At 40.4% G+C, this 27,088-nt stretch overlaps 1 protein-coding gene across 2 annotated transcripts in view; it reads left to right on the plus strand.

The window, feature by feature from the left end:
• The window catches only part of stpg2 (sperm-tail PG-rich repeat containing 2), a 118,967-nt gene extending 94,100 nt beyond the window's left edge, over positions 1-24,867 (plus strand). The window contains exons 13-14 of one of the 2 annotated variants that reach the window (XR_015094889.1): positions 22,376-22,467; positions 24,529-24,867. The gene's annotated coding sequence lies outside the window, so the exon portion shown is untranslated. Of the gene's footprint in view, positions 1-22,375; positions 22,519-24,528 lie in introns of those variants that run through there. The other variant, XM_086076681.1, reaches the window with a different exon arrangement.
• Positions 24,868-27,088: the final 2,221 nt, after the last annotated feature.

Below are 27,088 nucleotides of genomic sequence, written 5' to 3' on the forward strand. Positions count from 1 at the left end.
TGTGGAACGTGAAGCCAAATGTTACGGGAAGTCGGGAGCACCGTCTTCATTCTGCCGCATGCTTGGTGATGTAACTCTGTAACGCGACTCTTTGTGACGCGGCACTAACACGAATTCGAGTGTACTGTAATGCAACCTTGTAATGCGATTCGGGAAGCTTTTGTGGTGCAAATTTGACCTGGACTTGATTTGTAAGGTGATATAGTAACTAGTGCTGTCAAAGTTAAAGCGTTAACTGGTTAATCCATCACAATCAATTATAGCATTAATCATGTATTACCTACCGCAGATGAATCGCATCATTAATTTTGACCGCAGATTATCCTTTATCTTGACAGCGGATGGCTACGTTAAAGGTAGCACAGGTTGTGTTTGCGCAATAGACATAACTACACACATTAAAGGAAAGCATTTAATAAATGTTTGTGTATGACATTTCACACTGTCAAACTCCTCATAACATTAAATGTCAAAAGAATTAACACGCAACGTGTTCTTCAAAATGTTGATAAAAAAAGCCTTTTTAATTAAGCGATTATCGTGAGTAATCAAAATTCTACGATGTTTTTCATCTGATCAAAAAATGTAATCGTTTGACAACTCTAATAGTAACACAATTTGGAAACGTGACTCGTTAACGTGACTTAACTTGCTCAATTTGACCAAGGCAGATATGCAAAAAGCAAAAATATCATAACTTGTAAAGTGACTTGAAGAGGTAAGGTGGAAATTTGCCTGACATGTCATTTGACAAAGTGGTCATAAAAGTTGTCTTACGAAGTTGCACAACTAAGTTGCATAGCCAAAAATACACGGTCATGTATTACAAAGTCGTGTGATAATTAGGGATGTAACGATAACGGCAATATCGTGATATCGCGATAATTAAACTGGCACAATATATCGTCGTCGTCATGTCACGATAATAAAAGCAGCCCATCTGTTAAAAAAAAGCATTTGTGCAGTTCTAGCACCCTCTGGTGGTTAGTTTTCCAGTGCAGTTAAATTTTCACAAGGCATGTTTTGGCCCTTCTATGTTTAAAATCCACAGTAATGGTCAGATGAAGGAGAGGGTAATATGCTTGTGAGTCAATATGTGGAGGAACTCAATGTGTGCTTGTATTAGCAAGTAAGTGCCTCAATATTAAGTGTTATTAGAGATAGTATTGTATTTGTATGCATTGCTGTGATGTACAAAAGCAAAATATTGTGTTTAAAAAAATATATTTTTTTAGTATGAGCTCATTTTTTTAACAATATTGGGACCTTTTTTTTTTTATCGCCAACCTCCCCACAATATCGTGATAATTATCGTATCGTGACCTTCATATCGTGATAATATAGTATTGTGATGTTTGGATATCGTTACATCCTTAGTGATAATCACATAACAATGTCCCGTTACCAATTTGCGTTACAAAGATGCAAAAAAAAAAAAAAAGCAACTCATATTCCCAAGTCAGCTAACCGCATTACCTTACCAAGTCACAATTTATAGTAGCGTTACAAAGTCGTGTTACAAAGTCACATTACCAAGTCGTGTTACAAAGTCACGTTACCAAGTCGTGTTACCCAAATCGCAAATCCAAGTCATGTCACCTAATCAATTTATCATATTATCTTTGTAAGTCATGTTATAAAGTCTCGTTACAAAGTTGCGTTACCACAAATCACATTAGGTCACCTTACCACGTTTCCAAGTTGCGTTACAGACAAGTTACAAAGTCGCACAACCAAGTCACATTGCAGTCACCTTACCATGGTAACTTAAGTTGCACTACAAATTGTGTTGCATTAGTCGAGTTACATAATTATCTTCTGAATTTACATGATCACATTCTAGCTTTAGAGGCATGAAATGTGCATGCAAGCGTACATAGGTACGTAATATGTAACTTGTAATATTGTTTTGTATTATTTAAAAAAAGGTCTTTTGCACCTCATAAATGACCGAATCCTTGGTTGAGTAAAGCTGTAGGACTAAAGCAACAAATATTCTGATCGGTACTTCAAGTAAGTAAGTAGCATCGTAACTTTGCATATCAAGCTGCCACACATGCTAACATGCAGTCATGCATTAGCATACAGGCCTCATAAATCACAACTTTGCCAAAGACTGATTCTAATTAAACCCCGTCTAAGACCAAAGGATTAGTTTCTAACAGGCGCTCTGCCGTCACTTCTTCCCGCCGATGATCTGTTGCTGTGTAAATGACACACATTATCCTTTTATTAGCTACAGGGACCCATGGCGTGTGCATAAAACACTGCCTTGACATTGATAAATACACAACATGATGGCCACGTCCCATGAATTAATCTCCATTTTCGGCATAGGCCCTCCGATTCATTAATCCACGTAATTACCGCAGATTTCACGGACTATCTGACTATCTCATTGGGTGCTGTTCTCGCTCTCTCTCTTCTAGAAATTATGGATCTCTGCATAATGGATGAGTCTGTCTAAGGAGACAGAATAAAGGCTCTTAGCTGTGTGATAAATTTTGTACATTATCAAATTACATACTGCATGAGGGGGAGGCTGTCGTACATGCTAAACACCACCACCACCACCACGGCGCAGAGGAGTGAACTCGGGGTGAGATATGTTTTTATCATTTTGTATTGACGCACAAACTCATTAAAAAGATGGGTGGAAAATGACTTTGATGTTTTGGTTCTTCACTATCTATTCGGCGAAGGTTAACACGCAAAATACGCAGATCATCAGTGGAATGCTCTGAGTAGTGAAGCGTTTGGACCGCCAACGTGAACCTTTAGGACCCTTTAGGTCTGTAGAGGTCTTAGGTCTTTTTTTCTACATCTGATGTTTGGGTCCAATGAGGCTAACTTGATTTATTGCCAAAAAAAAAGATCAGTTGTGTTTGCCCTCTTGCATTTTGAGCAGCTCTGGCATCAAAGGAATTCTTCTCAATTTGGTACTTTCAATATGATTTCTATCGTAAAATGGAAATTATGTAATATGGGTCTCGGAGATTCCAGTCAGTGGCAGGTCGATGTCATGCAGTTGATGCTATCTTGCTCAATAAACCAGTTAATTAAAGTTTAAACTCCCAACGTATAGGCTTTTTATGGCAACTCTTTACGAATGAACAGTCATGTATTCTGCATGGGAAAGGCATCAAGTGTCTTGGTGTCATTGCGTTGTAAGGTCAGATGTGAAAGTTTATTGATAGCTGTGGAATTAAAGGGCTTTAAAAAGTGACAGCTTTTTAGCACAGATTTGTAACAGAGATTTGTTCACAGTGCTGTAGTGTAACATTGTAACTGTAATTGTAACTCAACAAGCATCGTAACTCAACAGTGTTACGAAACATTTTAATGCAACATTATACCACAGCATTGTAACACAACATTGTCACACATTGTAATGCGACATTGGGCCCCAACTTCGTAACGCAATTTTGTAACGCCGCTTCGTAACGCAGATTCATAACGCAGCTTCGTTCCGTAACTTCGTAACGGAACTTTGTAACGCAACTGTGTAACGCAACTGTGTAACGCAACTTTGTAACGCAACTTTGTAACACAACTTTTGTAACGCAACTTTGTAACGCAACTTTGTAACACAACTTTGTAACGCAACTGTGTAACGCAACTTTGTAACGCAACTTTGTAACGCAGCTTCGTAACGCAACTTCGTAACGCGGCTTCGTAACGCAGCTTCGTAACGCAGCTTCGTAACGCAACTTCGTAATGCAACTTTGTAACGCAGCGTTGTAACGCAATTTTGTAACTCAACTTTGTAACGCAGCTTTGTAACGCAACTTCTTATCTTAATCCAGAATCTCAAGATCAAAAATCATGTCCGAGACAAGACCGAGTAAAGATGCCTTCGATTTTGAGATGAGACCGAATACCTTAAAAAGACTGATCTCAAACTTCAATACGACAAAAAGGAACATTATTACCCATCATTTTTATACCACGTTGTAATTTAACGCAACTTTGTAGTAATGTTTTTTACTGGAACGTCGTAGCAAATCTTTTTGTTCTACATGCAATGCTTTTCTTGCCTTTCCTCTAAATCATTGCTATTCTTCGGCGTGTGTCCCCCAACAACTCCACCCCCGTCCTTCAGAGCGTCTCCTCCTTGCTTTGGGATAATTTCGCACCTCCAAAGTACATCCGTGTGTACCCACAAGCTGCATTGGATTACGCACACATCATTGCACCGCTCAAGTCCGGCCGGGTGTTTCTTTCACACCCCGTGATCGATTGGTCGTAAAATAGGAGAGAAGGAACACGTCCATGCCACTCAAAACGTCCCAAAGATCCCTCAGCTATTTGCACGTTGACTCCTTTTAAGACTTAACAGGTCAGCGAGCCCTCATGTGGCTCTCAAGGTGACACCTTGAAGAGCCCACAGGAAGCAGATCTTTGAGTCAGAGTTTTGCTCGAGACATTTTTAGGGAAGCTCACCTGGTAGAGTGAGGATGTTCACAGATAGCAATGGAATTCCCCTGATGATTTAGTTGGCTGAACTCGTCTCACTCCTGCAAAAAAGAAGAAATGCGCTCCAGAAAAAGTCTTTTATAGCTGTATATAATAGTGGAAAAATGATCAAGTGGGGAAAAATTACAAGCAAACACATTCCTAAACAATTGATGGAATAGAATACTCACCCACTAATACACACCCAGTCAAAAAATAAATATATAAAAATGCCAATGAATACACCCTAAAAATAAGTAAATTGGGTCAATCGAGCATACACTGTATGGATCGTGTTGCCAATTGCTATTATAAATGTTATTATTATATTCAACTATAAACAGATTCAGTCTTAAATCCGCATTGCATAAAAACACAATGGGGTGATGTGAGAACTTGGAAGTGTGTTATGACGGGCTATTTGTGTGGTTTCACATTCCAGCTAAATCCCCATGTCGAATCCCTCTTCAGTCTGTTACTTTTGTTCCTTTTCTGACAAAAACACAAAACAACACTTTGACTTAATGCAGTCGATAAAACCAAGTTGGACGTTTTGACATCCCCTTGGCAAAAAGACACGGACATGTTTTGGAGCCATTAAATACAATTCAAATAAAAAAGGACAACAGAGGCTCGTAGATACAAAAGGATGAAAAACATTTAGCTTTGCAATCTCGGAAAGAACAACTATTTTTGTGGGATATTGTACTTTTTATGTAATTGGTGCTTTGAGATTTTAAAATGAAAAATGAAAACATTAAGTGTTGTTACTGATTTCTACTTGCTGTTTGTCATATTTCCCGCACGGTATTAACCAGATTTTTGTGAAAGTAAGACTTCTGTCCTTGGGTTCTTCTTTGAATGGTTACGTTAGTTAGCATTTAAACTAAAATGTTGTAAAACATTATATTGTAAAGCCATTTTTTGAACGTGACTTTGTTACGCGACTTGATTCAGAACAAGACCTTCTGTGATTGTGCAGCAAATCCCTATGCTTGTAAGGCGATTTTGCGAAGCTAATTTGTGATGCAACTATTGTAACTTCGGAAGACGACTACTTTGTAACGTGTCTTCAGAGGCTTTCTAACTGCTTCTATTCCTGCTGATTTAGTAGCACAACGTAGTAGTGCAACTTTGTAACTGGACATGGAATGTGAATTTGTGAAGCGGCTTCATAACGCTGCCTTGGAAAGTGGTTTTGTAACACAGCTCCATAATGCAAATCCGCAACAGAACTCCACAATGCGATTCCGCAATGCGACTCCCTATCACGACTCCCAACGCAACTCTGTAACACAACTCTCTCTGTAAGGCTATTGTAACGAGACTCTGTAACGTGACTCCAGAACACGTCGGTTTCTCACTTCTGTAACGCACATCTGTAATGCACATCTGTAACGAGACTCTGCAACGCAACTCTGTAACACAACTCACCAATGCGACTCCCTATCACGACTCCCAACGCAACTCTGTAAGGCGACTGTAACGAGACTCTGTAACGTGACTCCAGAACACGTCGGTTTCTGACTTCTGTAACGCACATCTGTAATGCACATCTGTAACGAGACTCTGCAACGCAACTCTGTAACACAACTCACCAATGTGACTCCCTATCACGACTCCCAACGCAACTCTGTAACACAACTCTGTAACACAACTCTGTAACACAACTCTGTAGGGCGACTGTAATGAGACTCTGTAACGTGACTCCAGAACACGTCGGTTTCTCACTTCTGTAACGCACATCTGTAATGCACATCTGTAACGAGACTCTGCAACGCAACTCCGTAACACAACTCACCAATGCGACTCCATAACGCGACTCCGTAACTCACATGCAACACAGCTCCGTAACGTGACTCTGCAACACGACTCCGTAAAACACAACTCCCCAACGCGACTCGCTAACGTGACTGCGTAACACAACTGTGTAACGCGAGTCCGTAACGTAACTTCTTAATGAGATTTTGATGCCTCAGTAATCAGAACACTCCAGCCAAGTAGTTCCGGTTCCTTAAACGTTTGATCCCTGATGTATGCTGTGCGGCGCTAACATGAAGAAGTAGGCCTTTTTCCCCCCATCTAGGCTTATCTGCCTTTCACACAAATCGTAATGTGGGATATTAAAAGGCGTGACCTTTATGGGTACGGGAATCCTCTTAAGGTGGTCGCTTGCTGACTGTTGACAAGTGTTCTGATCCTCATGAGCAGGCGCCTTATGAGATTAATACCCCTTTTTTATGGCAATAACTTCAAATATAACTGACCTCATTTGTACTTAATGACATGCTTAATATAGTATTACCGCTTAACATTCCTAACTCGCACACGTGCAAGAAGTTAACCGCTGTATAAATAAAACCAATAAAGTTTTTACGTGTTTGTGTTAAATCACAGACTCCTAAACATTTGACTGACCCCCAATTGCTAACCTTACCCCAAATCATCCCTAACTTAAACCTAAATCTTGCCCCTAATCCATGTTGGTCACAAAAGAAGAGTTTTTTCAGAACTGCACACAATATTTCCAGTGTCTACGAACACCCGCCATACAAAAAAAACAACATACCGCACTTGATTTCTTCTCAGTGGATGTTTTGTCTTAATTTGTTTGTATATGCCATAATATTCGTACAGTAAATCGCTTTTTAGTGCAGATGCCGACGTTTTATGCTTTGTTTTGCTCATGCTGACGATGTAGTATGTAAAGCACTCCACTTTCCAACAATAAACACAAAGAAAGATGCGTCGCTCGTTATTATATTTTTATGCAAATGTCAGAGGTCCGCTTCTTGCGTGGAGTATACTTCGTCTCCATAGAAACAGCATCTGCAGCTGGCCCATCTTTACCACTTTTGACGGCGTTTTATGGAATGCTGCGAGTTGTTAAATGTGCTTAATTTACTTCCTATAGTTTTGGAAAATTATCATTTTTATGTTGGGGTAAATTACCAGGAAGTTTAAGTTGCGCCGTGTAATTTGTCACTTCACGCGTCCTGTGGGGACGAGGATTTCAACACGCCGCCATGCTGATGGATTTGTATAAGCACGCTGTACATCATGTATAGTGCTGCAGGTGTCATGCATTATTCTAATAATGCCATCAGCCATCGGTGGTGTGAAAATATGAAACTCATGAAAGAATGGTAATAAAAAGTGCTACCTTGACTTCCGAGTGGCCCACTTTATGAGTTTTGTGAGTTGCGAGCCATCGCTGGGTGGATTACGAGCCAGACTTTGAGATACAAGCAAGGTATGCAGCCACTCGAGTGACGTACAAAATAAACAAATGGCCTCTTAAAGTCACACACACACATTATCGGTTAGAGGCTAAATTTTTAATTTTTTTTGGGTGTTAAGGTTTAGACTACTACTCAAACATATTTAATGTATCGGTTGCGGTTTAGGCTTAGTTTGAACAACTGGCATGTAGGATTTTAGTATATATCTTGAGACCTTCATTTACTCTTTATTTTATTTTTCTTCAGAAAAATAAGACCCATTGGGTGTCCACATTCATGGACAACTTGATTGAGGCAAAATTATTATTTTTATTAAAAAAAAAAAAAAACTTTTTGGGGGTAATTTTTTTGTTGTATTTTTTATTTTTTAATTATTATTTATTATTATTATTATTCTTTTAAATTGTATTTATTTTTTATTTTTATTGTATTTATTTTTTATTTTTATTTTTATTTTTTTTTATTTTTATTTTTTTTATTATTATTATTTATTTATTTTTTATTTTTTATTTTTTTTATTTGTATTTTTTTTTTACATTTTACACTGTGCCAATGCTTGAGACCTTGCCGCCTCCATTTTTATTCCAACTTGGACTGTACCTTCTTCTTTTTTTAGTAAAACACTTACCAAACACGATGCTTCTCTACAGGTCTGCCCTCGGAGAGGCTGGTGATTCAGCAAAGAACATTTTTCTCTCATTCACTCACTCACTCGCACGCGTACACACACAGCAGCTCTAAAGTCGGGCAGGTTGTCAGCTCTTTCATCCTGTGGCTGACTCGTGTTCCCTTTTCATCATTTGGTAATGCCATGAATATGCAGCATCGTCTTCCTGTTGACCCGACTGTGATGTCGCAGACGGTATACAGTAGTTGCACACCTACGCGCACAAACAAACACAACACACAAACAGCAACAATCACAGAGGATTATTGCGGGACAATTAAAAGTCATTGATTGTTTCATTTAAAATAAAATAGTTTCTAATATTTGTTTCCTCTCATTTTGCTAATCAGTGTAGGCTAAACAAGTATACCTAATGATTTGGCCAATTAGCGTGCTATATTGTCCGGAAGTAAAATACATTAAAAAAAATTATAAATTGTGCGTAAAAGTCACACAAAATGTGACACCAATTTTGTGTGATGTCATGTGGGACCTGAGTTGAGACAGACTGACTAGCTTTCCACGCCGCTACCAGAGGTGCCTAGCCACCAGCTAGCTCACACGCTAACAGACGTCTAGGGTTCTCCTTGGGCTAGTGCACTACATCAGCACCTCCCTTTGCTTTGAAATTTAAATTATGAGTGAATTTAAATTACGGCACTGAACTAGTCTTTAAATTGGAGCATCCGGGGAAGATGCTTTTTCGGGGTGTAAGCATAGCTAGCTAGCTAGCTAATTGTGGTAGAAACGGGCTTAGTAATAATGTGAGTTTTAGTGTTTGCGTGAGTGATTTAGACAGACAGACAGACAGACAACAAGTGTGTGAGTGAGATGGACAACATTTGAGAGTGTGTTGTGCGTAAATTAGTGACTATAATTTCCTGTGCAAAACCTTTGTTGGTAAACCTTCGGCAAATTCTACACTAGCGCTTTAAGCTTGGATGAAGCCTCGCAGTTGCTGTTTGTGCGTGTCAGTGTGTCTTTTCGGGATGACACAGCAATTGCGCCTGCTAAATCCCACCCCCAACCGTGTTTGACCTGGAGGTGCGAGGAAAGAGGAAGGAAGGAGGCAGGCGGGCGGGTGAGCGGGGGCCCGTGGGCGCCCGCGGGCGCCGCTCGGCAGGCGGCCTCCGTGCCTGCGCCCTCGCTGATAAGTCGGGGTGGAAAGGGGAAGATGAGGGTGGGCAGCACAGAATGTGTGGACTGGATGTCGTTAGATCCGTTTTCAAACCAGGGGTAATAATTTGCAATACATTTAGATGTTAATTTCTAAAATAAATAAATAAATAAATACAAGTACCCGTACAAGGGCTGACATGCCAAAAAGAGACATAACTCCTTAGCTTTTGGCCAGTTAAAAGCTCAGATATATATGATTGATATATATATAATGATATATGACATAAATCTGACTTTCATCCACCAAACTTTATTCTGAGCTTTTTTTTCCCCCCTTCAAAAATATGAACTTGGAACTCGAATCGCATTTGGAGGTACACATGGCAGTTATGTGTGCCTAATGTTGTGGCGAGCAGTGAGTCGTGGAATCACGCAGTCGTTGCGGCACTCTCGCTGATGAAACGTCTTCATCAGTGACGCCGCCGATTGAATCGGCAATGAAAAGCTGAGCACAGAAGCGGCGTAATGCTGCTGTAATCTTCCTAATAGGATGACGGACTCATCCTCTTCATTCCCTAAGCTTGTTGTCATTGTAGGATACACTCAATCACTTTTAGATATTTTGTGGAAATGTAATAAATATATATGAGTTCAGGAAAAGTCTGATATTCTCAAGTATTTTTTTTTTTCGAGATTTAATTTAAAGAAGTGTAAATAAACCTTTTTTTTTAAGAAAAAGGGTGTACTGCCTATTTTTTTTAGCAAAACGTGAATGTTTTATTAGGAGAAAAAAAATTGGAGAAAAAAAGTTGAATATCCTCAAAGAGTGCAACAAGTTTTTTTTTTTTTTGAACAAAAAAGTATTTTCATGAAAATAATTTTGAATTTTCTGAAAAAAAGGATATATCGAGAAACATCCCCCCAAATCACAGTAAAGGGATGTGTGCATATTATGAAACGAGCATTACTTATAAGTTCATATTCACCCATCTACAGAATTTATAGGGTCATGGGTTTGCTGGACCCCAACTGACCTTGTCTAGTCACCAGCCAATCACATAATTTAATACTTAATATATTGTACTATAGTATTGTTGAACAAAAGGGCTGATTGAAGCACTGTGGTAATTCATTAAATGTCACTGGTAGCTGTTTTCAAATGACCTTTTTTTTGTGGTTGCGCACACACACACGCACACACACATGCACGTTCAGATTTTACCATCTCATTACAAAGCCTGCAAACATAGAAGCATTGAAAATAGTTGCTGCTTCATCCCCCCAGGCTTCAACATTAATAGAGCTGCGTTCACAAACGCCATTTGAGGCGAGGAGGCAGATTGTGAGCCCAATGAAACAAATTGCCAGGCAGCTGTCGTCAAAAGTTCGCCCATGGCTTTTGAGCAAACCTTTTACAAACACACACGCACATCTTTTCTATTTCTTGTTTTAGTTCTTTTTCCTTCACATTTCATCTGTCTGTTTCTGAAGCATCCTCTGATTTGTCATACTTTGCGAAGGCTTGACGGGAATAGCGGATTGCAGATGCTCACTTTCTTTCACGTAAACAGTGGATCATAAACGTAAGGGATTTTGTACGCTTCTGTAAATGTTTTTATGGTTACGTCTAACAGAATAACTTTTCTATGATTGAGTCTGGGGAAAAAAAACAGATAACACATATGAGATAGTTGTATATTTTCTAGAGAAAGAATGTGCTGTGGAATTGATTTAAAATACTTACTAATCAAGGAAATGTATGGGAAAAATGTTTTTAACCTGGAAAAAGTATAAATAATATAATAATATAAAGTCGATTTCACTTCTGATGACAGCTTATTTGTGTGCAGCATAACAGCTGTATGTTGCTTCACCGTGTTTGTTTTGAAACCTGGGTTTCGCTAATTGACCCAAGTTTGCAGACCTAAGGTTTATATTCAATCAGCGTTTTTTTTTCTTCATGTATTCCGGACCCAATAGCAGAATTTTAAACTCTTATCCGTAATACATTTGTTAAGCACCGTCTTTGCATACAAATGTCATCAATCTTAGTCCGACTGAGCGTTGTTCCGGTGATTCATGTGCGGCGATGACTGACAAATCCAACATCAGTGCCGCAGCGTTGTCACTAATGAACACAAACGAGCGGCAACATTGCAAACGTCTGCCAGGGTCAGCGCGACTGAAGCGTTCAAAGAGGCGATCGCTTGTTCAACTCGGCGGGATGCTTCCATCTGTTTTCCGTTTTGCCGCTCACTTTGCGTGATCGCAGCCCGCTTGTCACTCACGTCGTTTTGAACGACACGCTCCGAAAGTGAGTCAGAATCAACGGATTCACGCGCCGGCTTTAGTGTGACACAAAACCAAGTGACAGTCGCCGTCATAACAACTCGGGACCAGAACAAGACAATTGAGTCAAAAAAAAGGAATCTTGCTAACATGGGAAAATGTTGCAAGAGATATTCACGGCGACTTCTTGAAATGATTGTTCAACTTTGACACAAATACAAAACATATTTTTTTTTAAGCTTTGCAATTCAGTTCTGTATTTGCTGGAAAAAAAGTTGGACATTTTTCGTTAAGAGTTTTTTTTTCTAGAACATTGTGTATATTTTCAAGAAAAAAATACATATTTTCAAGAAAAATTCAATTTTCAAGAGTCATTTTTTAGGTGAAAAAAAGCCATGGCTGCATATTTCAAGCAAGAGATAACAGGCTCTGGTTTTGTCAGGGCTCTTTTTTAAGAAACAAATTGTATAATTTCCCGAAAAATGTTATATTTTTTCGGGGGGGGGACATGTCAAACAAAAACTGACTTTGTCAAGAAAAAGGCACAAGCGTTATATACTGTATATTTGAGAAAGAAGCTGAAAGAACGTTTGCGAGAAAAGGCAAAAAAATTAATCAAGAAATAAACAATGCATACTTGTGGGCAAAGATCATTCTCTGCTGCAATTGTCAAAAAGTGTTTACATGCTCTGTACAGAACATTCCCTATTTCCCACTAAGTAAGGAGGTGCATGCACATGATGCTATTAGCCTTTAGCAAAGCCTGGTTTAACAATTGGATGTTTATCACACTTCACACCTACAAGTCAAGACCCCTGTTGTGTTATGTTAGCGTATAATGCTAACAGTAATGAGCATGTAGTTACGCACGGTGCTTGTGTAAAATGATACTTTGCTTTTTCTAACGTAGGATGTCAAAACACAGATCTGTTCGTGTTTGCTAACTTTTCACTTCGCAATTGGCTGTTTATCAGATATTGTACAAACACAGTAAGTGCTGCTGCTTTGGTTAGCATCCAAGTTTGAATTTGAGCGTCTGAGTTTTGAGAGTTTGGGAATCCCTGCTTTTTAATATCAACAGACCAGCCAGGGCGTATGTTGTTTTGTGTTTGCATTCATTCTAATCCTAATGTTCAGAGTCAAACTTTCTCACATACTAAAATGATCAAAGATTATTTCAAACTGTTTTTTCAAGATATTTCCTGCTTGACCTGAAGGGAGAGCCCATGTACCAAAAAAATAATTACTTAGTTCTTCTACATTATATACGTATAAAAATAGACCAGAGCAATAACTGTGGACAACGTCAGGCAGGGTTGCCACGGAGATGATTGCTCTCCTCGGCAACACAGGGAGTCTATTTGGGGGAGAAATCTGGCAAAGATTGAGAAACGGACATCATCTTGATGAATTCAGCTTCGTTCGTCACGGAGTCAGTCGGCGTCCAACAATGAGCTATTTGCGGCGTCGATCGGAATGGAACCCGTCATCGCTTGCAGGTTACCCCGAGTCGACGTACGCCGGAGTAGCCCGCTAACATTTCTGTGTACCTGCTTGCTAATCTGTGCGTGTCTAACAGAGATACCAGTGAATGCATAATCGCTTGGCGGCGGGGTAAACCCGCCTCGCTCCCGCCTCATGCTAACTGGGGGATCAAAGCGAATGTTCAATGCCACGCTGTAAACATCATGCGTCTTATTTGTGCACGTGTATGTAAATGAGGCGTAATAACATACGTCAAATCAAAGCAAGCAGGCATCAGCAGTTACAAATGAAAAGACATCACAGACCGCTTGGATCTTTTACTGTGAGGCATTTGCGCGAAAGCCATACAAAGGGATTATCATTTGAAACCCTGACCCTGGTTTGAAACCCTTACTTTTGCCTCAAACTCCTAACACTGGCTTGAACCCTCATTTGAAAGCCGATGCTTAACATCTTAATCCCGGTTTGAAAGCCGATCCTTGTTATTTGAATCCTAATCTTGTCATGAAACCCGACTTTTAAACCCTAACCCTTTCTTGGAACCCTTAAAGAAACTCAGCCTGGTTTGAAACTACCCTAACGTTGGCTTAAACACTAAGCTTTGCTTGAAACCATAACCCAGGTTTGAAAACTTTGTTTAAAGCACAACTTGAAACCCTTACGATTTCATAAATGATTACTTAGAAAGATTTGTTTTATCTTATTTTATCTTTAAAAATATATATATTTTACTCGCTTATGTCTTATGTCTGTTCCAGTCACTGAGACAAATTCCTAGTAATGTGAAATTTTGTTCACTTACATGGCAATAAAACCGATCCTGATTCATGAAAGCCTCATTTGAAACCCTAACCATCACATGAAACTCTAATCTTTGCTTGAAACCCAAACATTGTTGAAACCATCATTTGAAACCCTAACATTTGTTTGAAACCTTAACTCCGTATTAAAGCCCTACTCTCAAATCCTAACCCTGGCCTAAACTCTGGTTTCTACTTTGATGCCAAATCACAATTTCAAACCCTAATTTGAGATCCTAATATTGTATTTAAAGCCTTATCCTGTCTTAAAAGCCCTATTTCAAACCCCAATTTCATATTTTCATGAAACCCGAACCCTCAGATTTGAAATCTTAATTTGAAACAGTTTTTAAAAACCCTAACCATGGCTTGAAACCATCATTTGAAACCCTAACCTTTGCTTAAAACCCTCACCCTGGCTTTAAGGCCCAAACTAAAACCCTTACTTGATACTCTTAAAACCTTTATTTTTGCTTGAACCCATAACCCTGTCTTTAGACATTAACTTAAAAACCTAACCCAAAGCCAGTCTTAAAACCTCACCTTGAAGCCCGAACCCCATTTTGGCACCTTAACTTTGACTTGAAACCTCCATTTAAAACCCTAAATCTGGTCTTAAATGTCTGATTTGAAATCCAAAGATTCTCTGGAACGCCGAAACCAGGGCTAAAACTCTTACCTTGAAACTCTTCACAGCTTCAATTGAAACCCTGACTTGACACCCTACTTGACTTCCTCTTATCAACCCATATCAAGTCATATATAATTGTTGATGCCTCCCACACTTGTATACATGAGTGAATTATTTTCAGGGTGCCCACCGCGCGCATGTGCACGTGCACGTGCACGTGCACGTGTGTGTGTGGCAAAGCAGAGGAGGGAGAAAGTGTGCTCGCGTAACGCGCAATCATTACGCCGGCCCGGCCAGGCCCTCTTGATGATCTTAAACGCACGTCAGTGAAGCTGCAACAAGACAACATCTTCATCAACTATTTATTTATTCCGCGACTTGAAGGTCACGCCGCGCTGCCTCCTCCTCAGCTCAAACTTTTTAATTGTTGTTAATCCAGACAGATGACAACATGACTGCAGGCCTTCAGTATATCCATTCAGCCCCTCGGCTGCACTGTACTTATTCAGTCAACATCCAGCCAATCATTTACCAATTTGTGCATCCATTTATACATCTGTTAGTTGTGCATCCAAGGTATCCACAGCCACACATTCATTCATTCATTCATTCATCTGCATTTGTTCTTTCTTCCATCAGTCACTGCATGTGCACATTAATTGTTTTCATCTCTGTATGTGTTCGTGTCTTCATCATGTAAATGTTGATTTACCACTGGGCATGAATGAATGAATGAATTAATGCATTAATTCATTCATTCATTCATTCAATAATTCATGTGTTTAATTGTTCTTCATCCATCAATCCCTGACCATGTCCATTCCTTCATGTGTTCATATCTGCATGTGTTCATGTCTTCATCATGTAATCATTCATTTACCACTGGGTGTGAATTATTGCATTCATTCATGTGCTTATTTCTTCTTTTATCCATTAATCTCTGCCTATGTTCATTCATTCATGTGATCATCTCCGCATGTGTTCAAATCTCCATCATGTAATCACTCATTTATTTACCACAGTGCATGCATTCATTCATTCATTTTTTGGGGGGGGGTTTCATCCATCAAACCCTGTGCATGCCCATTCACGTGTTCATCATGTAATCATTCATTCACCACTGGGCATTAATTAATTAATTCATCTGCTTGTGTCCATTCATTCGTCCATGTTTATCCATCATTCATTCATGCCTGCACATTCAATTATCCTGTCATCCATTTTTGTGCATGTGTCCATTAACTCATGTATATAACTCATTCATTCGCATTAATGTGCAACTATCCACACATCCATTCAATGATTAATTATAAATGTTCACTCAGTCATTCGGGTATTCATTCATTAATCCATGTATCAATTATATGATTTTAGCATCAAGGCATCAGCTAATTAGATTTAATTGTGCATGCTTTATTTATTTACGTTTTTCTTTCAATTACACTTTGTGTTTGAACCCCTCGGAAGAGGCCAATGCAAAATGCCATTGGAGCACATGTGGCAGCTGAGAGGTGAAAAGTGACGGAAAAAGGGACAAAGTGTGTTGTTTTTCCCCCCCTGTCACTGTGTCATGTCAAGCTGGGTGTCGGGAGTGGTCGGCGAGTGTCACTCGGCGTCATTCCTCTGGAGGGACACAAGGACACTGACTGTGACCAGTCAATGACCGCCACCACAATCTTCATGGTCTTCCATTTATGCTTCTCTGTGTGTAATGCGCAATGTGTGTGTGTGAGCGCGTGCACGTGCACGTGGACGTCTCCCAAGTAATGACAGTCAACGCGTGCGACTGTCGCACGCTGACAGTTGTGAGCGCTCCCCGAGGACACGCACACTATGTAGAACCATTGCCACACCCTCCACTATTAACTGTGAGCTTCATTCATTCGCGATCTGATTTATTATTAATACCACTTGGAATGGTTCCTTTTTAGCGGTGCAACAGATCACAAAAATCACGGTTCGGATCGGATCGTTTTTCGCATTAGAATTTTTTTTTTAATAATACTTTGTCTTCATTTATTTTGTAAAACACATTTTCCCATTTAAAAAAAACAAAGTCTAATATAGCCCTTTAGGATTTAGGAGGAACACAACTTTCAGTGCAATATGAGGTAGAAACATTTTTATTTTATACCATGTGTTCCTAAAATCTGAACGCCGATGTTTGACATTTTTTAATGGGTAAAAGTGTTCTATTTATTTATTTAACAATTATGAAAAGACCTCAAAGTGCAATTTAAGGCACATTCCCTTCCTTTAAACATGGAGAGTGAATTACAAAGTAGCAGAAGATTGAAAAAGAATTCAAGTAAGCCAGGTCCAGTACCAGCTGTCAAACTCACTTACAGCTATCAGCCAGGCACTCGTTGGTAATGCTAACAGTTAGCCGCTCGCCACTTACGTCGGAGACTTCTGCCGTATCATACAATGACGGCGTAATTAATCAGCGGTTTCTTAGCGTCCTAAATTAGCGATTGAATACGAGTTCGGGATTGCGCTGTGTTGATGTTGGTCGCGACTACAATGTTGATCAAAACTTCGATAAAGAAAGCCTAAAAAGGAAAGTCAAGCTAGCCATCACGGCCAACTTCAAAGTCAAAGTCGACCAAGGCTATTTTCATTGCCGTCAATGTATTACTGTATTTGGTCAACTTGATTTTGAAGTCAGTCTTAGTGTGATACTCATTTAACCAATTGATGCAAAAATTTGTTGGAAATGTCCACCAAACTAGGACCAACAACAACAACAAAATATAGGATTGAACAAGAAGTCAGCCATTTTGGGTGAATATTACTTTGACAACATCCGACTTGGAGACTCAGACAATTGAGCGCCAATCGGAATCAGGTGTTTTAAACACATGAGCGATATTAAATTCAGCTAAAGCCAAACTTTTTTGCTTACGCCATCTGATGTGGTTGCAGCGTTGTGTTCGATTTTCAAAATCATTTCTCGTATTTACCGTAAACAAAAAAAACGTGTGCAAGAGCCTGTTGATCGCTTCTGGCGGCTTGAATTCTCATTTATTTCATTTTCATCCTTTTTTTTCCCCGTAACCAGGCGTCCAGGCCATGCTGCTTGGACTGGCATTAAAACCTGATTATTTATCATCATGATCGGTCTGGTTTTCAAATCAAATTGAGCATTGCCTCTTGATCATCAGACAGTCAAAGAAAAAATAATTGCTTGCATCTTGTATAACGGATTTCACATTTTGAAATACAATTGGTTCCTACTTTTCTGATGAAAAGGTTTGAATAACTGCCTGTGTGAGTCTTTGTGTGTTTGTCTGTAAAATATTCAGTCTTGGGGAATGAATTATAGAGTCGCGCAATCTCCCGACTTGCTCTTTAAGAAGTCTAAAAAGAAAAGTTAAACCTCCTCTTCTCTGCCGCCATCTGTTAGCGCGCACACACACCCACACTCCCTTCGCAATCTGCTCACACACACATACACGTACATTTATGAATAACCATGTAACGGCAAAAATAAAATAAAAACGCCTTCGCTCACACACAAAAACAACACTGGAAGCACAGTATTCTAAAATTGCTTGCTCAGGTAGCTCTTAATCATTGTTTATTTTTGGCTCACAAACACACGCCTTCCCTTACAAAAAACTCAGTAGTTTTACATCGCAAATCGTAATTCGGTAAGACAGTTAAAGGGTCGCGGGGGTGCTGAAGCCTATCCCGGCCGTCTTCGGGCAGTAGGCGGGGTACACCCTGAACCGGTTGCCAGGGCACACTAGACAAACAACCATCCACACTCACAATCGCACCTCGGGACAACCCAGAGTGGCCGATTAACCTGCCATGCATGTCTTTGGAATGTGGGACGAAACCGGAGTACCCGGAGAAAACCCCCGCAGGCACGGGGAGAGCATACAAACTCCACCCAGGAAGGCCGAAGCCCGGACTTGACACAGTTAGAATTATAAACATTTTGTTGAAAATCCAATGCTATCAACAGTTTGTTAAGACAAAGTAAGGTTGATGTCATTTTCCCTGAATGGGGAAAGTCATGCATGTTCTGTTTTCACTGGCTGTTTAGCTTTGTACTTTTAATAACGGGAGGGTTGGGACGTCCTCGGTTTGCTCTGGAGCTTGGCGACGTAAGTCCAATTTGTACATGGACAAGTCAACTATACCACTGTGCCTCGACCAAATCAACAGGTCTAGCAACTCAAACGTTCACCCCTGCAGACACACGACAAGCGCTTCTTCCTCCTTTCGGTGGCCCCACCCCCTGACTCAATCATCCAATCACAGTCAACTCACCAGCCAGAAAGTAAAAATCCTACCACAGTTTGGCTCCCGGGGCTTATTTACCTTCCTGTTGAGTCGGTGGCACCTGCGACTAAAGCCAAACATGGGCAGGGTTTTTACTTTCTGGACCTGGATTCTCCGCAGACAGTTCCGTCTTGTAAAAGTCATGCAACAATCTAGGTCCATTGGCAAATATTTCTTTGATGTTTGGTTTGTTTTGTTCATAGCCTGAGGGTCTGAACATCTCTTGGTAGCGTGCTTTGGTGGACGGCCTGTGGCAGCAAACCGAATAACCCTGGGATCCAGTGTATTCTCGCCTTGGGTCATTTATTTAAATCGAAAAATATTTTCAGTATGCTTCACGTTTTAATTCATCTGCCTCAAATAAGTTGGACTGATCCAATGAGATTCATACATGGGAATCAATATATATTTTTTTCAGAATAGGAAAATTTCCCCCCTGTGTACGACCATTACCTTACCCAGACATTACTGAGCATTTACATTTGCAAGTATAAAGCAAAGAAGGTGTTCCGGGGAGGCGTTTTGACAGCTTTATTCATTCTTCTCTGAGAGCCCTCCGGGGAAATACAACCCTCGACTGATATGCATCGGCGAGTTCCCTCACATGCAAGACGGTCGCGATGAGAGAACGCTTGGCAGGGTGGGCCACGGGGCGTCGGCCCACCCTGCCAGAATCAATGACATGTTGGTGGAGTCGAGGCGGTGGCGGCCTGTCAGTATTCATATGTGACCAGCCCACAATGCGGACGTTGGATTCTTCCAGACAATTAGACAAAAACGTCTTGTTTGTCTTGAGTGTTACAGTTAAAGTTAACGTTGCAATTTGGAACGTCAGCACTAATTTTCAAGAAATATGAGGCACTGCCATTAAAACGAGAATCCTAACACTATCATATATCTCGGAGAAAACGGATGAATCAAATGACCTATTATATTGTATTATATTATATTATTATATCTTTTTGTGGTTTCTGAGGTTCAGGGTTCGAATGTCTGAACCTCTCTTTCCAAAGTCAACTAGGATAGGCTGCAGATCGTCAGTTCCCGTCATTGATGATTCCCACCTTTCGCCTGTTTTTTTCGGCGAATGTTGTGTGACGCAAAGCCTCGCAAAAACACACAGAATGCGAAGGAGCATCCGCGCTGAGTCCGATCGCCGGATGTGAACCCGCTACAGTCGGTGCTCAGTTTTGTATTTTTACGAGGCTTTGCATCATAAAGTCCTCGCGGAAAAGCGGGCATCGTCATCGACGGGAATTGACAAATGATCAAATGGAACGGTTGGACGGACGTGTTATCCGGATGGATGAACACGTGATCTATTTAAGGAAGTTATTTCCATGACTTCTTGCGATGGAGTGATTGCAAAGCAAAGTGAACAATGGGCTTGTTTGTATCTCTTTCCCGTCGGCCGGCTTCACGGTTCCACTTGTTTCTCTCGGTGGCCTCTTACCTCTCTTTCCCCTCGCTCTCCTCATTTGTTTGGCTTTGATGCAGCGGCATTAGTATTCCCTGTGTGCTTATTGTCGAGTGGCGACTGGTGAGAAGAGCGGATGGATGACGGGGGGGGGGTGAATTTGTAAAGCGTACAAACTGGAAATGGAAAGTTGACGTACGCCTCAGCTCCGCGGCCGTGTTCAAATCACGGGATCCGAGGGATCACCTTCTCACACCTCGCGGCCATTAGATGCCGGGTTTGATTTGCAAAAAAAAAATACAGGCTATTGTCAGCGGAAGCATTTAATATTGATGACGTGGCGCGGGCCCCTGAGGTGGCGAGTCAATATCCGCGTGTGCGCCAGTGTCAGAACGTATGGATGTTCCTTTTTAGCTTTTTAACCTCACTTTCTACTTCTTCCCTGTATATGTCCTTGTCTTTAAAACAACCTTTTAGTAAAAAAATCACAGAAAACTGGTGGAGTACGGTTTGGTCCGGTCTCGCTCAATCTGTGTCATATCGCCGAGGCTGGCCTGACCTTCACTTGAGATCAGACGATGCCCCCGAGGAAGACCTGACACTCGCTGGTGTGCACGTGAAGACACATTTTAAAGTACAATTTAGCCTCCAAAACAAGTCACGGATGGACTTGCCCAAGCATACGCTTGCTCGCAAACAGTCTTTAATATTTTTGAATCAATCCTTTGCCCTCTTGTATGATTATTACTCGATGTTCACCGTAGCATGCCGGTGCTGTATGAAAAACGTCCTTAGGGTTAGCTAGTAAAGATTAGAGTTAGTGAGTAATGGTTAAGGGTTATAGTTATGGGTTTAGAATGGAATGAGTTTGGATTTTTGTTTTATGTTAGAGGTAAGGGTAGTGGGATTATGGTTAATGGATTGGGTTATTATGGGTAGTGGATTAAGAATTGTTAGGGTGATGGTTACGGTCAGATTAGGGTAGTGGTTAGAGTAAATGTTGTGTTTAAAATTAGGGTTGGCTTTAGGACTTGGTTCTGGACTTTGGGTTTATTTGGCATTGACTACTCAAAATGTCATCGTCCATCGCAATGTAAATGGTATGCCAACAATCCAAGAAGGCAGTGAAGAATACAAAATATATACATCAGCAAGATTTTAATGTTGCCGATAACTTTACTACTCGCACCTCCTCGAGTCGCTGAGCAAAGTCACCCCCCCCCCCCCACTGCTCTGCCACGCACCGTAAACAACCCAACGTTAGCCATGGTTGATATGTTGGAAGCAAAGTTCGTAATCGAGTCTTACTACTCCCACTGTGTATATTCCGTCATAGCTTCAACAAAGGTGCCGAAGCTCAAGGTAACAGGTTAGCATGAGGCTATGTGGGCGTGCCTGCCACGACAAAGCCATGCTACAAGTGTGCTCGCACCTCGTATCGGAGGTACAAGATGGGGCCAGAGGCAGATTTAATTTCACTAATAAAATATATACTGACAGTTTTCACAAAAATATAAATGTTTTGGGTGTGAACATTTGAAGGGAATATAATTGCTCAAATAAAGAAAATTCAATTCAATTAATTCATGAAATGAAATGAAAATTGCCCAGACCATCGCTTTGTTCAGTCCACATGTGCTGAATGCTGAAGACAACGTCAATTAGTGCTGCGATGCGCCTGCTAAAACTTGAATCATTCCATCGGTTTACATTAGAATTGACTGTCAGATTACTTTGCCGGTCTTCAAAGCGCCAAATAGATTCCGTCAATAATAAATGTCGAGCGTGCTTAGAAGCTCCTTATTGTCCCCGGTGCGGCGCATTAAAATTCCACGTCTCTCTTTTGGATTTTAAAGCGTCTTGTCACTCTATTATCCTGCGTTTCCTCTGCCAGTTGAGATGTGCTTGAAAGGTTCTTTTTGGAATAGTTGTGTAGACTCTAAATATGTTTTTTTTTCTCCCTCCATTGATTTTCAGGCTGGTGGAAGACAACATGGGATGAATGGTTGATGATCCTCCAAAATCAGCATTCACATCACTGTGACAACCCCAAGTCAAGCAAACGACAAGTAAACATTGCGATCTTTGAGGATTTGAAATAAATATGGATGAATATCTATTGAATTTGTCAAAACAAGTTTAAAAAACATGTTTTAAAGTTTAAAGACCCTCATTCTGAATGCATGAATGAATGGGAGATTATGCCAATGGCCAATTGATTTATGTGTGCTGTCTGGGTTTTTTTTTTTTTTGGGGACCAAATGAGATATTTTAGGGCTAATTTGAGGCCCAAAATATTTGGGGCTTTCCTCTATTAAGTGGTCATGGCTCACAAAAATGTACTCAGTAACGTTTTTTTTTTGGGGGGGGGGGGGTTGGCTCCAAAACTCAAAGCCTGTTTAACCAGCATGACGATGATGAGTTAATCCACAAAAGTCTCAAGGTCACATGCCTAATAAGGGCGCAGGAAGTCTGTCGGGTTATTTCATTTATTAATTTTTTTAAAGCTGACTTGTTGAGTGAAGTTTTGTTATTGCTACCAAATTCGAAGCATATCTAGCCTAGTATCCACGAGGCAGATAGGTAGCACTAAATCGTGAAGAATATCCAGCGCTCGAGTCTGCACACCGGCCTGCACGAGGTTGCTCATTTCTATTGTGCATATATATATATATATATATATATATATATATATATATGCAGGTTACTGAAGTCTAACCAGACACAAATACAAGATTGATGATTTCAATCGTGCATATTTGAAACCCAAGTCCATATACATGCCAAGGTCAATCATTTGATTTCAGATTCAGCAATTTTATGACTCCTCCACCTAATTATTTAAACAAAAAACGGTATCTCTGATAGTAATAGTAAATAAGTAAAGCTATGCTAAATTAATATAGAATAGAGTTGAAGACGAAGCGCTTCTGTCCCATGGAGAATATATTGTCAGCGTAGCTTGGAAGCACACATGAAATTTGAGATTTTGGATCTCCAAGGTTCTTGCTGTAAAATTTAGTTGAGCGGATGAAAAAAATAATATTTCACACTGTCGTACGTGCTAAATGACATGAAACTAAACTGGATGACCCTCATATTCATGTCCACATAATATTTTGCAAATTAATGAAATGGAAAGAAGATCATAGTTAAATGTTGTATTTAAGTGAGCTAAAATGTAATAAATGAATAAAAAATGCACTCATTTGGGGTGCAGTTACTCATGATTGACGTCTGCCAAACTGGCTCCAAAAGATGTCGTCGTCCCACTCGCACCTCAAGCTGGAGTTTCCTGTTTTATGGCAGATCATTCAAATTTGCAGACATAAATTCTGCATATATGCACAATCAAAATTACGATCTCTGAACGTGTCATGCCTCAACAAATTGTATTCCGAGGCCAAACATGCGTGCCTACCTTGTAAAAATGAGTACAGCTTGTCAGTTCTGCATTGTTACTAAACGTTCACAGCAAATTACCCGTTCACACAATTACCAGCATTTAGCTAGAGGCTAAAGCTATGGCAACCAAGATCTTAATAAAAAAAAACATAAACAACATAAAAACACTACATTTCTCTTCCTGGAACAACAAACGCAAACGATAGTCACGGTAATTAGCTTATAACAGCGATGGGTGCTTTTAGCGAGACTAACAAACAGGAACAAGATAGTCGAGGCTTTCATATTTCGTGCTCTTTGTTGCCGCTCTTGAAGGAGCGAGCCGAGCATCTCGTCTGACAAGCAGGCGGTTTTTCTTCTTCCCTATCGGAGGAACCAGACCTTTCTTCTCCTTTTACACACACGCACACACACATCAGGCTTGCAAGGAAAAAAAAAAGGAGGGGGGGGGGGATTCTAAATAAAAGACACAGTATTGCATATAAACTCTAGCGAGACGGACTAATATTAGTTTAGTGGCGAATGTGCGCCTGTGTGGGAACGATATCTCTCACTTTATCATGCTCCCCCCTTCCTGTGAAAGCACTAACCCCCCCCCCAACCCCTTTAGACTGATAACTTCCCAGTCTGGACTTCGGCTATCAGCGTGCGTTCATGTGTGTATGAATGCACGCAGTCAGGCGAAAGCGACTCCCTAATAAATCTGATCTGTGTTTGATTAACAGTGGGAATATCAACTGGAGACGCGCACGCACTCGCACGACGGCGGCGGGCAGATCCATTCAAATAGTGATCAAATTGATACCTGCGTTGGTGTAGCACTACATAACATGTAGTGTGTGTATCAATACTTGCATCATGAAATTACTAAATCATTCAATGTTTTCACGATGTGATTTTTATGATTTTTGCTCAAGTATCAGTTCTATGGATGCTAACGTCGGTGCAATAGTATCGGCAGTTTGGTAAATGCTGAACAACTCCTCATGTACAACACTTTATAAGGCTACTGCTAATGCTAGCACACAAAGCAGCGTATATTCGGGCTAACACATAGCATCCATTTTGTGGTGTTATAACTTATAACCCTTTAAGCAACACCTATTTGAACACAAACGGTGGATATGTAGACAGACAGGCATTTTTTTTTTTCAATCTTTATCTTGTGTGGAAAAACTACTAATATTGCTGATGTTTACTGAAGAGCTATGACTGTTGATGAGGCTTACATGAACCCCAGGCAATGCCCTCAAACCATAAGAAACGGCATAGTCGTCATCGAATGTGGCACAAAACCGTTTCGTTCTTTACATTTTATTTAATCGCGTCAAATGCTTTTATAAAGTATATTAACAGAGAGCATAGGTGTCAAACTCCGGTCCTCGAGTCCAGCTGATATATGATCAGCTCATCAGCAAGCTCTGCATAAGCCTGATAACGATCCTGCCGATTGGGATCAGCTTGTGTTGGAAGAGGGAAACGTCCAAAACCTGCAGGACTGCGGCCCTCGAGGACCGGAGTTTGACACCTATGACATGTTAAGTGACCTTTCATAAGCATTTTTGACCAACCTTCACTCTATGTACTTCCGAGTCATCGCGCTTAGAGAGAAAAAATGTTTTTTTTAAAGAGGCTGTGCTTGGACCATCTTTTAAAATGTTATGCTATGCTAGTTTATTAGCGTGAGCTAAAAATGCTAACATTGAATGTCGACAATTTTTGTTCTTGATAACTTGGCACATTGGTGGAAAATACTAGTTTTTCATTTTTTTATTAACTCTGTGCTTGTAATAAGAAAGAAAGGTGTCGCATAATGAATGTTTTTGTTGTTGTTTTTCTTCATCTGTAATGGCTTAATATTAACATTCCACACTGTGTGGGCAACATAGTTCTGTTTGCTTTGTTTTTTGTTGCATTTCTTCACATAATTTGTACATTTTCATTTTGTGCTAAACTCCCCTTTTACTTCCTTTCCATTGCAATATATCCGCGAGATTCCTCAAATGTGCGCAAATAAAGCAATCCTCCCCACCCTGCGTTTACAGCTTTTACAATCAAGCATGACAAACGTTACAATGTTGCAACGTGCTCCTTCAATCACAACTTCACCTCCCAAGATGACAGTTGCGTCGTTAAAAGCACTCATTATCTGCTCGTCCAAACATCTCCTTCTCCCTCTGAAGGTCACTTGATTGTGGACATGAGGAATGAGTCAAGGTTAGGCACGCACGCACACACACACACAGAACGTGGGTCGACAGTTTACGCCGCAGAGCGCCAATAAGATAGAGATAAAAAAAATGAGTGACCGCCACCTGTTGCTTCACTTCTACGATTAATCTCCCATTAATGAGTCCGTTTGAAGAGCGCGATCGTCAAGATCCTCGCCCCGGTTGGAGTCCGAGTATCGAAACGGAAACTCGATATCAAATAGGTTCATTCTTATTCGAAAGAACACAGCCGTCAACAATGAAGGGCGGACCTTGACTCTTGAGTTATTTTATATCTGGTGTTATCGTGGTTCTCGCTTTGAATGGTTTCTATGGCAACAGGCATGATTAATGCTGGAAGGAAGAAGGGGAGTTGCGGATGCCTGGCAGGTGACTCATCTTCCAAGGAACAGTTTTAAAAAAAGAGGAATTTTTAAAAATAAGAACTTTCTGTGGTAAGGGGAGCAGGTTTTTGCTTTTGATATTGTAATGGAAAAAAGTACAATTGAGTTTATAAAGTAACGATAGATCATTTTCTAAAGCCCAAGTTAAATTTGCTATATTTGTAGATAAACTTGTATATTCTGAATGACTGTGCTACCGATCTTTTTATTTATTCAAACCGTTGCTTGATTGGAGTTGATCTCTTTGGGTTTCCCATTCATTCCTATGGGACTTTTTTTGGGAGTTTTTTGGGAATAGCGTCGCCATGGTAACTGGGAATTCTTAGAAAAAATAATGCCGCACCGAGTCAGATCGAGCCGCATCGTTTGATACCTCATTTGTCTCGGTGCGATCTACGGTACGGGCCGCATTCTTGTGGAAAAATCGGTGGAAGATTAAAAAATAATAAGAATATTAAACCACTTTTTCCTAGGATAGTAATATGTGCCTGCTTGAGGCACCGTTGCTAGTTTACTGCGCGGACCCACCACCTACAGATTTCAGCGGGACATCCATTTTTGTTGCCACGTCATGTGATTGCAGCTTTCAAGCCGCCATTGCGACACGTCGAACAGTCATCTTTCTAATTACCTCCATTTGACATCTTGTATTATCCGCAGCGGTTTCCTGT

The sequence above is a fragment of the Leptonotus elevatus genome, chromosome 5 (genome assembly GCF_054856555.1).
Source record: "Leptonotus elevatus isolate MCC_2025b chromosome 5, RoL_Lele_1.0, whole genome shotgun sequence".
NCBI classification, from domain to species: Eukaryota; Metazoa; Chordata; class Actinopteri; order Syngnathiformes; family Syngnathidae; genus Leptonotus; species Leptonotus elevatus.